Below are 13521 nucleotides of genomic sequence, written 5' to 3' on the forward strand. Positions count from 1 at the left end.
AAATCTGTATTTATCACAGAAATTTTCAGCTTGTTCCAGGTAATAAAAAGTTTCTGTACTGATTGAACCTAAATTCTTTTTATTGTACAGTATTTTAAGTATATTGATCAATTTAGCACAATCCACTAACAGTGTATAAAATGAAAAATCTTGAGCTTCTGAGAAAAAAGTGGCTTTCCACAATTTAAAATCCTTCACCATAAGTAGAAAGATAATTGGCAGGGGAAAGGGTTTGGATAACACGTTAAAAAGTTATATGTGTATATATATTTTTTGTTTTGTTTTGTTTTTGTTTTTTGTCTTTTTGAGACAGGGTCTCACTGTGCAGTTCAGGCTGACCTTGAGCTCACTTTATAGATCAGGCTGGCCTCGAACTCGCAATGTTCCTCCTGCCTCAGCCTCCCAAGTGCTGGGATTACAGGCATGTGCCACTATGCTTGGCTTTAAAAAGTTATAGTTCGATAGGAAAAATAAATTCTAGTGTTATCTCCCACACCAAGGTAACCGTAGTTAACAATTATGTATTGTATGTTTCAAAATAGGTTAGAGAGGATTTTAACTGTTCTTACTACTTCAAAATGATAAATATTTGTGGTGATAATACACTAATTTGTTGTCATGCCACAATGTATACACGTTGAAACATCACACTCTACCTCATAAATACAGGCACCTGTTTGCAGTTAAAAAGAAAATTAAATCTGGGCATGGTGGCATGTGCCTGTAATCCCAGCACTCAGGAGGCAGAGGTAGGAGGATCATTGCAAGTTTGAGACCAGCCTGGGCTACAAAGTGAGCTCAAGGACAGCCTGAGCTGCATAGCAAGACCCTGTCTCAAAAAGAACCCTCCCACACAAAAAAGAAAGAAAAACAAAATTAAAGCTGAGCATAGTGGCACACACCTGTAATCCCAGCACTCAGTAGGCTGAGGCAGGATGATTGCCATGAGTTCACTGCCAGCCTAGACTACATAGGAAGACCCTGTCTCAAACAAAACAAAAGAAAAAGAAGAAAAAAGAAAATTAGCATGAGTGCAGTGGTGTGTGCTTATAATCCTAACACTCTGGGAGGCTGCGGCAGGAGAATTGCAGGTTCAAGCCCAGCCTGGGCAATTTAGTAAATTTGCCAGACCCTAAAGCCAGACATCTCCAAAAACGGGGAGCTGGGGCTGGGTCTGTAGCCCAGTGTAAGGCCTTGGTTCCATTCCTAATACTAAAAAAATAAAAATTAAACTAAAGTTGAGTGTGGTGGTGCACACCTATAATCCCAGAACAGGAGGCTGAGGCAAAAAGACCAAAAGTTTGAGCCTAACCTGAGCAATTTCACAACTAAGTGAGACCCTGTCTCAAAATTTAAAGGAGGTGGGGTTGACTGGAGATATAGCTCAGTGAGAAAGTCCTGGGTTCAATCCCCACTACTAATAAAAAATTACGACTTTGTATAAAACTTTTCTCTACAACTATCTGTAATACTGCATAGATTCTCTCCTGAAGTAAGTGCTAAAATGAATATCAAAAATCAGTAAAATTATAATGTGACTCAAACAACTGTGACCAGCCTCCTGTCTTTTCAAGGGACAGCTTAAACTTCCTTTAAATGCCAGTACCAAAATTCTTTAGATTCCAGCTAAAAATGCCTTGCTCACCACAAGACCTCGGCTCTGCCCTGGCTTTTATGTCCTCATTCCTGTTGCAATTTGCTGTGCAGTTATTAGTGGCTAACTCAAGGTCACATAGTTTCTGTCCTCTTTTGGGAGAATGAGTGCTCTCCAAATGCAGTCAATAGAAAGCTGGTCAATAGGGTGAAATCGGAAGACCCTTCTCCAGCTCCTCCAGCTGATACAAAGCCTCCGTGCACACAGCTGTCATCCCAGTTTATGCCCCTTCTTGCCAGACAGTCGGGACCTACTTCACACACAGCCCTGAGGGGCTCTTGTTGTGGGGACAGCACAGCAGAACACCAGACAACAACCGTGGAGGCTGTGAGTACCTTGGAAGCCAAGGCTGCTGGTTGGCTGGGGTTTCTCAGATTGATCCTACAGATTAGGAAAATCAAATGCTGTTCATTCCTTGGGAGCAGGACATAGAATACAATCCTGATGCTTTTAATCTATGGAAGTCAGTACAATAGTTTCCAGCTTCTATTCTCAGGACTAAGCACACTGGCTCGTTCACATGCTCATTCTGTAAAGAGCTAAGCAAAATGCATGAAGGGTTTCAAAAATACTCTGGGGGAGCTCAGTATTCCCTGGCTGGATCCATATATCTGGAGCTGATAAAGTCTGCATTTCCCAGCAACCCCTTGGGGCCAGCGTGCCCTGAGAGGCCGGTGCCAGAGTGAGTGAGTAGCAGACAAGGCAGAGCAGCAGCTTCCACATCTGTCCTTTCCTTGTCTTCAGCTTCATCGGGGCCTTTGCCTCTGCCCTTGGGGAGGCCAGGCCAGGCAGAACCTGCTAGAAACCGAAAACGGCAAAAAGCAGGCCAAGATGAAGAGAAAATGCATTGCCATAGAGAGAAAGGAGGAGTACTGTGTGGCAAAAAAGAGGGAGAGGGTAATAAAAAGAGAATGTTAATACCTGCTCTTTACCTGGCATGGCAGGGAGATTTGGGGTCATTTTATGGAGCTCAACTCAGTGCTAAAGGAAAGAAGGAAGGAAAGGAGAAAGGGAGGCAGGGCGGGAAGGAGAGAGGGAGGGAGTGAGACCCATAGATTAATTCTGACAAGCAATGGCTTTGTGCTCAGGACATCTGAAGAACAATGGAAATAGAAATTCAGCGGTAGGAATTGCTGAATTCCTTGCTCTGTGTTAGGAATCCTTGCTCTGCATTAGGTAGCTTGGATCACTGTGAGTCTCTGGGTTCTAGAGAACTGAGTTACTGAGAGATCTTCCAACATTTCCAACTCTTGTCGAAGCTGATTCCTTTGGGGAAACACCGAAGCCCCATGGATGGGAGAGATGTAGCAAAAATATATTTGAAACTGGGAGAGATCAAGTGATTTCCCCTGACACTGGCTCTGAGTTTAATTTCCAGTTCTCACCTTGATGAACGCTGTTATATTCTAGAGAAAGTGCGGGACTGCTCCTGTGAATCTGACAAGGACCATGGATGTATGAGGACAAGGCCTAAAGGCTTTTACTGATGCTAGTCTGTGGCCAAATCCGTTTCTCACACTGGCTCTTATTTGCGCTGTGTATTAGAAGAATAGATGATGTCAACACCTCTGGGCAGACAAGTTATCTCCATACTCGACTCCTGGCAGAAGAATTTGTGCCCTGATTTATTTTTAGTGCTTTCCTGCCTTAGTAATCCAGTCAGCTGAAGAAGAGCCAGTAACCTGACTGTTCTCTGAGCTCACTGCCCTTATTAATTCCTTAACAATTAGTAAGATATTCAGTCACCTGGGGGAGAATCTCCCAGGAGGTTGAGGTCCCATCATTTGCAAAGTTTCAAATGTCGCACAGGATTATCATTCCAGCCAAGTGGAAGTATGGGCCTCACTGTTTCATTGGTAGCAAGCTTTTACTCAGGAAAGAAAGAACAAGAGGTTACTAACACAGTCAGGTATGTAAGAGCTATCATTTTATTAGTAGAGTGGAGGACAGGGTGAAAAGAATTCTGCTTTACCCTTTATGAAGTGTGAGACCTTAAATTAGTGTACACATTCTGCTAATCTTAAGCTTCAAACTGGACGGCTGGTAGGAGTTCAGGATGAATAGTGCCTTTTCAAAAAGATGCAGAAAGTGCAATGTGAAAAGTTAATCAGTCATTTCCACATCTGCGCATTTGGGTTTAACCTCAAATATTTAGTTTGAGTTCAACCTCATACAGCTTGTGAGGACAGATTTATCTAACACCAGCTGTTCTCATATTTAAAAGCTGTACCACAAAGATAAAATTAGAATCAAGTAAAGATCATATTCCTCAGCAAGAATTCCGCTCTATGTCCCACTGATGCTCTGAGCCACAACTGTCATGCCAAATACCGGCATTACTGTTGTTTTTCTTAGACACTTCCTATGGAGTCACAGTATAGAAACTGAATAAATTACAGAAAGAGGCATGAGCCCTGAATCCGTAGAACTTTATGCATGAGCACAAATTTATGTTCAAACTTATTTCTACAAATGGAAGGAAAAATGCGCTTTTCCTTCTCTCTCTCTCTCTCTCTCTCTCTCTCTCTCTCTCTCTCTCTCTCTCTCTCTTCTCTCCTTTCCACTTCAGGAATTTTCCAAACTCAAATTAGATTCAAAATAGACTGAATACTGGGTAAAACCAACTGTCCATTAGATCAAATAAGAAAGGCCAAATGTCATCTTGGTGTTAGATATTTGATGTGACAATGTATTGAATAAAAGAAAGAAAGAAAAACATAATCTCAAGATTTCTATAATATTATTTGTCAGATATTTGCCTGGATTATAAAATCATCTAATTGAAAAAAATGTAGCTATAAAAATACGTTGTGAATGCTTTATGCTGAGTCTGGAGGCCTTTCACAAGAGAAGGAAGCAAAAATGACCAATAAACTCACAAAAGATGTACAACCTCATTTATGATTAAGTAAAGGCAAGATTACAAAACAATGAAATTTCATATTATGAAAATTATGAGAAATCTATTCTTAAAGAACTGTTAAGAATGTACCATTTTAGAAAAGGAAAATTTAACCATAGCTTTTAAAATTTAAAATGCACATGCTTTTTGTCCTGTAATTCTATCGCTACAGATATAGTACTTACAAAAATATTCAAAGTAATATTTGCAAAGATGTTCACTTAAATCTTATTTTAATCAATCCATATATTTTTTAATAGAGAAATGCTTCAGGGAACTATTACTAAACCATATAAAATACTATTATGTAGTTATAAGAATACGTTAGTTTTTTTGTGCTACTATCAAATGATGATACGCATATAGTCAGTCGAAAAGCACAGTACAAGATAGTATGCAGTCTGATCCCATTTATGAAAAATAAAATTATACACTAAACTGTATGTACAGATAAATTTTCTGAAAGGATATACAAGAAACAGTAGTAGAAATTCAGGATTAAATAGATCAAGTTTTACTTCTTTCTTTATACTTTATATATTTTTTTGAATTTTTGCCCATTAACACCTACTAGTTTTATTTTAAAGTACCTTAGATATCAAAAGAATTAAACTGGGGCTGGGGATTTAGCTCAGCGGCAAAGCGCCTGCCTGGCAAGCACAAGGTTGTGAGTTCGGTTCCTGGTACCGGAGAAAAACCAAAACCAAAAAAAAAAAAAAAGAATTAAACTATACTCAGAATGGTTTTAGCACTGACTGTATTTTACTATATCCTAATTTTCTGAAAATCAGCAAGTTCTGTATGTTCAATAAAATAAGGCAGAATTCCATTTACCTCTAGGACAGACAACAAAACAGGAAACTCTTTCATACATTATTTTATTTTGAAAATAGATTTGACCTCCCAAGATATATTTCTTCCTAGTTTGGTATCACTTCAATAATTAGAAAAAATGTAATGTCAGGTGATTGTTCAGTGAGCGTATTACATTCCTCTGAGATATTCCTAAAGGGACCTCTAACCCAGTTCCAAGAATCCAATGATGTAACACTGAGTAAATGATCTCATGTATAAAAGCACTCTGCAAATTAATGAAAGGAACAGAAATTTGAATGGTAGGATATAAGTATACTTTGGGGGGTATATTTTCTCACCTGACCCCACCAAGTAGCAGGCTAGCCACAGGATAACTATTTGAACTATCTCCAATCTGACATTATACTATCCAGAAATGCCTTCCAAGAACACAGGCTGATAAACTTTAATTTCCTTCCCTCACTTTTGACAGACTCATAGAAAGGATAGATTCCCCATGATATTACTTTTGAGTGTATGAATATGTATATTCATGGAACTTTTAAAAAAGAGAAATCAAGTACATAACATACAAAAATCAAACTTTGAATTACATATTAGTTAATGATATGGTTCGGTTCTACTTCATCTTATTTTCTGGGTCATTATCTTACTTGTTCTTAATAGTGTAATAAACTCAGTGCAAAACTAGAACTATACCAATAATCACATTATCTGTTGCTTCCCCTACCTCTTTCCTCTGCCTTCCTCCACTTGCATCCACTAGCCTGTATTTAGTGTTTATCATATCTTTACTTTTTAAATAATGTTATTGAGGATATATGATTGCGTCCTAAGTTAAAGTAGGAGATTCAAGTGAAATGAAGGAATTCATTTGTCATTAACATTACAGTGAATATGATGAAGGACAGGACCTGCATTAAATGCTCTGGGAGAAATACAGATGCCTAATATAGCAGAGCACTGTACATGGCGCTTAAGACATTTTTGTTGAATTGGATCTAGCAGAGAAACTTACTGAATACATAGATTATTATTACAATTTTAAATAAGCAAAGGATTGGCAGGAATTTCTTGCAGTTTGGGCAAACTAAAGAGGTTTATAACCAGGTGTGGTGGCGCATGCCTGTAATCCCAGCTCAGGAGGCTGGGGCAGGAGGGTCATTGAGAGTTCGAGACCAGCCTGGGCTACAAAGTGAGCTCAAGCCCAGCCTGAACTGCACAGTGAGACCCTGTCTCAAAAAGACAAAAATTAAAAATTAAAGAAGAGGTTTATGACCCAAATATCTCCTGCAACATAGGCCAGTCTGTAAAGTAGGTAGTTTCTCCTGCTTGATACCTGATGGAAACTTCCCCCACCTGTTCTTTTTTTTTTTTGGTTTTTCTCCGGTACCGGGAACTGAACTCACGACCTTGCGCTTGCCAGGCAGGCTCTTTTGCCGCTGAGCTAAATCCCCAGCCCCACCCCCATCTGTTCTATACATGGTGACAATAAATCTCCCTTAAGCACAGGTCCTATTGTATTTGTGCTCCACCCAATAGAGAAATCTGCAATGATTCTTTAACACACAACATCTAAGTCCTTACCCTGGCATACGAGGCCCTTTGAGATCTGTTCCTAACCCATCTTTCTTGTCCAACCAAATTCTTTGCTATTCCTTAGAGACAAACAGCATTGACTTACCTAAGAGTCTATGAGAAATGTAAGATTTCAGACTCCACCCCAGACTTACTGAATCATCTGCATTTTCAAGATTTTCAGGGGGTACATAGACATTAAATTTTGGGAATCACTGGAAAACTATCAAGTGCTTTTCCATGGTAGTTGAGGAGCTCTAATCACCATTGACTTCCCTACAGAACATGCGGCTACCTAGAAAGCAAAAGGTTATCCAAACCATATGGCCAAAGAATCCTGTCTAGCCCTCAGGACCAGGAGAATACATTGAGTGGAGACTCAGTAAATCTATAGATTGACTAATTTTATTCCAGTTTTGTGGCTGAAACCATAACTGAAATCATAATCTTTTACTCTTGGTCCAACAAGTCAAGCCCATCACAAGCATCACATTCACACAAACACACATGGCCAGATACACATAGGGTCTTTTATTGGTAAGATTCTGAACAGGAAGGCAAATTGCAAAAGGAAGTGACGTTCAAGGTTGACATGAAAATTGGACATGAGGGCTATCTTGGGATTGAGTGGACATCACAGTAAGTTCTTTTACGGTGAAGTGGAGAGAGGCTAGATTTCACCTGGTGGGATGGAAGGTTATGTGGCGCTCTAACCTTCAGTGACTCTGTGCCTGTAGGGAACTCACTTCTGCACTGTCCAGAAAGCGCCCAGGGACCAGGGAAACCTGAGATGTTGTGTGAGGCATCCTTCCTTTCTCGGTTCCCTCTCAGCTTTGGCTTCTGCATACCTCACTCAAAGCTCCTGTGCTTTGTGTCTACTCACAAGCTCTCTGACCCTGTGCCTGGCCCTTGACACTGCTTCTTGCCTTCACGAGCTTACCACTGTCCTACTTCTCTCCTCTGCTCTGAAATTCAGCTTCTCAGTCTCTTACCCAGAAGGTGGCAATGAGCTCAGTTCAAGTGTGCTAAGAAGCCAGTGTGGTGGCACATGCCTGCGATCCCAACACTCCGGGAGGTGGAGGTAGAAGTATTGCAAGTTGGGGCACAAACTGGGCAGTTTAGTGACTTAGAAAAACCCTGCCTCAAAGTAAAAGAAAAAAATTAAAAAGAGCTGGGTATGTAGATCCATGCGAAGGCCCGGGGTTCACTCCCCGGTGCTAAAAGGAAAGAAGTATGCTGAGAGAGAAAAGGGAAGAAAGACATTGAGATACCTTGCTCCCTTGTCCTTGTCACACTCTTCCCCTTCCCATGTCTAACTTCCTAGTGACTTTCTTTTTCTTATTAACTCCGTTGATTGGTACATTTTAGGTAGACATAATGCTCACATTCATCACAGGGCATTTGTACCTGTACATAATATAACCCAATTCTTTATTTCTCATTCCCCTATCCCACCTTCAACCCCCCCCCAATTACAAAACCTGTGACTTTTCTGAGAGAACTGCATGGGGGTATCATATTCTACGGGGATGAGGCTGGACCTACTAGTGATTTACAGTTTTACTTTATTTTCTGAGCACGTTTTCAGCTCTGTCTCTCTCAAGGCCTCTAATGTAGTTCTGTAGGGGCTTTGACCCAAAGCTGCTCCACATTCAGAGAATGGAATCAGCACATTTACCACACATCCTGCTAACATTTTACAAACAACGGGTTATATGCTGTCCAGTTCAATTTACCTCAATACCATAAATGTCTCTAATACAGCTAAGCCATAAACAGAGACTACTCTCAGAGTTAAGTTTCTGACCCAGTGTCCTGTGTATGTGAAGGGTATTGGTGAGCATCATTTCTCATAAATCCAAAAGCTGGAGCCTAAGCTCTCTTCCTCCCAACTTCCCTGGGAAGTACACCTGGGAAGATTTATTACCCGGATCAAGGAACTAGGCATTCATAGAGGTTACCAACACTCTGCTCTGCAGGAGCGTTGTTCAGAAACGGTTGTTGTGCCTAGTCTTTTGCTTTTCTTTTCATTTGCAAAGCTTACTTAATGCTACACATTCTCCTTTCTGGGAATCTTCTAGTTACATTTAGCTACAGCACAGGAGGGAAGTAACATGACACGCTGCTAGGGACAGTGTGTGGTCTTAGCTGTCCTTGTGCACACAGTATTCCTCTTGGCAGGAACTCCTGGTGAGTGTGTGTGTGTTTGTGTGTGTGTGTGTGTGGAGAGAGCAAACAAATGGAACAGCCCTGAGAAAATTGGGCAAGACTTTATAGCATAAAAACATACATGCTAAAGGCAGTGGCATCAAAGAAGACAAACATTCTCTTCCTATTTTAGGTTAATATCAAAGGACAAAAAAGTTTTAGGTTAAATATCAAAGTCCTTTCTGCACTCAGCAGGATGTAAAAGACATCAGAAGGGATTTGATCTCCTCCACCTCCGAGATGACTTGTTGCTTCAGAATGCCACCACTGGAAAGCATGTCCTTTGGGCTGAAGCAATGGCACCTCCCACTTAGACACAAATGGAGAGGTGGGATGTGTTCATGAAGAAACCTGTGTCTTTGTCCGATTCAGTCTACCACATGATTAGAATAAAACAAGCCAGTTTTTGTGTGGCTTTAAGGAAGTGGCTGGTTTGGAGGGCTAAGTCTAAAGGGAGAAAATGTGATGATGTGTAGGAAGGTCCCAGGGCGGAGGCAGCGCAAAGGTGAGCGTAACAAAATACAACCTTTGTTGATTTTGGAAGTGCTTCCAAAACTTGAACTGAAAGTTGCTTACTGCTTCTGAGATAGAAAGGCTCCTAGCTTCAGGCACCTGTACCCCTGCCATCGCCTGTCAGCAGAATCCCTGCAGATGCTAGAACAGGAGACCTGGGAAGCACTGGAGAGTGCGGATCTGGAGTCTGGGACTCTGCCACCGTGGCTTTTTAGCCCCAAGACTGGTTCAGTTTCAATATTCTATCCTCAAATAATAAAAAAAATTCTAAATGCAATCTTTAGCTCCATTTGAAAGTTCTCTTATAACACAAAGTGAGAAATACCTTACCATATAACTCAAAAGAAGTATCTGTTTATCTTAGTATTTGAGTCCACAGGACTGAGTTTTTTATATGGAAGAATTGTACAAATTGCGTCTTTTAAAACTCGTTCCTGTAGTGCCATAATTTAAAGTCCAAGAAATCACAACAAAAATAAAGAGGAGGAAATTTTTCTTTGAAAGCGAGACGATTCTCAGAATGCTTACTTCTGAAGACCTTGGCCTCCATGTAAGACGTCCAGCAACACTAGGGTCGCTGTGATGCAAGAAGTCTGCACACTAATGACGGGATACAGTGTGGACATGGTCTGAGATAGCAAGGTGCCAGGCGTGTGAGTGAAAAAAATCATCTGGGACATGCATTACCTAGTACCGGTTGCCAATACAGGGATTAGAGATGAACTGCTCAGCAGGCTTTTCTTGAGTTTCTGACCTAAAACAGGAGGAAGACCACATGCCCCAGAAGAGCAAAGTTTCAAGACAGGTCTTAGTTGTTTCCAAGCCCACTAAGATATCAGCACGAGGGGGAAGAAATGCTAATATGCATAGCTCATGAGCAAGCATCATAGCCTTTGATAGAGAAAGCACGTGAGGAAGGCTATGGACAATACAGACCTTAACAACAACAAAACAGGCACAGGAGGGGTGTGAGCTACATCAGAGCTTGAACTACATAGGTATCTACACAAAAATGTGTATAAGTTATTGAAGTGGGTGTCTTTCAAAATAACTTCATAGAATAAATGTTTTTTTTTAAAAAAAAAACACTATTCATCTATCAGAGGAGCCATAAGAACGAGGACAGTAAATATTTTCCTCTAACAAGGAGAGATAGGTGATTAATAAAGCCAGGACAGAATTCCTCCTTGGCACTGGGTAAAACCAAGAAATCTGACAGAACACTGGGGAAGAGGAAAAACTCTAAGTGTAATTAAATAGCATGTCTAACCATCTGAAAAAAATAGCTCAGCTTTGACATTAATGTGTTAAAAATAAAAGTGATTCATTGAGAAAGAAAGGAAGAGGGAAAGAGAAGAGAAAGAAAGAAAAGAAAGAAAGAAAGAAAGAAAGAAAGAAAGAAAGAAAGAAAGAAAGAAAGAAAGAAAGAAAGAAAAGAAAGAAAGAAAAAGAAAAGGTAGGTTAGGGTGAAGGATGTACATCTGGAAAATTTTAATTCAACTATTGCTAGAGAATGGTTAGATAAATGGGAAGAAATGGTAAGGTGGGTCTTTAGAAGTTTCTACATACCAAAGCTTCCTTAAGAATTTTTTAAAACTATTATCAAAATATTCATTTGTGGCTAAGTGTGTAGCTCAGTGGTAGAATACTTGCCCAGCATGTGCAAGGCCCTTGGTTCAACCCCCAGCACTACAAAAACACACACACATACACATACACATATACATACACATACTCACACACATATTTAAAATTTTAAAAATTTCTTTCGTAATACATATTACTTGCAGACATGTCAAATTAATTATTTTGTACATGAATAAATGTTATTTAGTATGGCCTCTGTTACCAAATAGGAGATAAATATTTAAAATAAGCACTAAATCATAAAAAAGGCCAATAAAAGAAAAGAAATAGCATAGTAAGTTTCCCCAAGAAATCAAATAACTTAAATAACATTTAATAACACATTAACTTTATCTTCTTGTGCAAATCCATAATATTCTCACTAATGGGACATTTTAAAGTGAATTTTCTTTATGGGGCTACTATCAGACTCACTGGCTGTTTACTATTCAATAGATCTAATGTCCTATTTTTCAGACCACTAGCCTAAATAGTACCCACAAGTCGAGTACAACTCTGCAGATACCCTGGATATTCAGGCAATGTTATAAGGGCATCATCATTGTTCTTTTCAATGATGTCCATGTATCTTGTCATCTTTCCAGGATAAGATTGCCAAGGTCTTAGACTCTTCATTTGGCAGAGTCTAATTCTGTTCTCTCTACAAAGAGCTAAGGTTACACTCAGCAAAGGTTACCATTTACGTGAGACATGAAGCCTGCTAGCATAATTCATCACCAAAGTAAAATTCCTAGCTATTTTTTCTCTCAAGGACACCCCCAGTACTGCCTAAAATCAAGAAGGAACACTTCAGGACAGGTTATATGTAGGACCCACACATACTCTGAGTTCCCATTTCTCATTTTGATATTCTGACGATTGGCATTTTTCATAGCAGTCAAGAAAAAGAGCTTTTTTTCTTTTGAAAACAAATTCAATCCCCTAGAGGGAACTAAATGGGAATCAAATTCAAAGATTACAGTGGTTTTAGGAAGAGAATCTGATATTTAAGGGTGAGCTTTCTTTTAGAAATTGTTGCTTTGCGTGTTTGGGTTTTGTTTTGTGACTTACACAAGTGATTCGAGTTGTTTTCATAAGTAAATACCATTCTGAATTGTTTAAGTTATTTCTAAGGCACAGCTCATCTTTCAGACCTGTTCATTATGGAGGGTTGTGAATGCCACTGCCATGAACTGTGGACTGCTTTTACTTGTAATATCAACATCTCTTATCTTCTGTTGGAATTTCATCTACTCTGATAATTTCGAAGAGCAGAAATTTAAAAGCATAATAAGAACTTCAGATTTTAAAGAATGTTTTAAAAGCACAAATCCCAGGCCTAGGACAAATCTTAGGAACAATCTTACTTGCCACTTCTTATTAGATATTACTGGACCCCCACTGTCTTTCTCAAACTTGTTACTAATTAACGATAGATCAAAAACCATAATTTAGATTTCCTTAGTGTTGAATTAGTGTTCTCTACTCATGTTACTGGCCTCTGTATCTTAGCCATTTCTATATGATCTGCAGACATAGTTTATTCAACACATGGCATACCAAAAGGAATACTCAGGGCAATTCTTGGTTCCACTAGTCCTCACTGTCTCCTGTCATTGGCTGGAAGATCAGGGACAGGAGACAGGAAGTACTGTTTGATTTCCCACACCCTGCAGATTAAAAGACAGCTCGTAATGCTGCCAGCTGCCAGTGCCTTGTTCATGAAGTGTGATTGTTCATGCTCAGAACAGGAAGCATCTGGAATGTCAAGAGGCTCCAGTATGACCCTCCCCTTGGAAAAGATTAATTTTCTCTTTTTTGTTCTCATTAGTCTGGGGGCATAGGACAATTTCCAGGTGAGAAAACCTGAATCCCACTCACCTCCCAAACTATCCTGATAATATTTTTCAGCTTCTCTTTTGAATTATGCCAAGGAATTTAGAGGAAATTGTAGCCTCTTGAATCAACTGACCTTATATTAGTATATAAGGCATTTTTCTTCCAAGAAGTTCCAGAAATTTCAGACACCCTGTCTCACTTAATCCTTCTTATCTCATGGTGGGGGTGGGGTGGGGGGGAGAGTGATTTCATTTTTATCTTCCTGCCATACCCAATTTTCTTGTTTATAGAGTTTCTCTCCAGAGTCTGCTACTTAAAGGTTAGAAACTCTGGAGTTATGAACATTCTCAACTGAAGTATCAACCAATATTGCTAATAAAGTAAA

The 13521-nt window shown here is 39.7% G+C and overlaps 1 protein-coding gene across 1 annotated transcript in view; it reads left to right on the plus strand.

Annotated features, from left to right (window-relative positions):
* Positions 1-1771: 1771 nt before the first annotated feature.
* LOC102004144 (palladin-like) overlaps positions 1772-13521 on the plus strand; it is a 22113-nt gene continuing 10363 nt past the window's right edge. Inside the window, exon 1 of the mRNA XM_005376593.2 lies at positions 1772-1981. The gene's annotated coding sequence lies outside the window, so the exon portion shown is untranslated. The remainder of the gene's footprint in view (positions 1982-13521) is intronic.

Source organism: Chinchilla lanigera, unplaced genomic scaffold, assembly GCF_000276665.1.
Source record: "Chinchilla lanigera isolate Chin_1 unplaced genomic scaffold, ChiLan1.0 scaffold00007, whole genome shotgun sequence".
Classification (NCBI taxonomy): domain Eukaryota; kingdom Metazoa; phylum Chordata; class Mammalia; order Rodentia; family Chinchillidae; genus Chinchilla; species Chinchilla lanigera.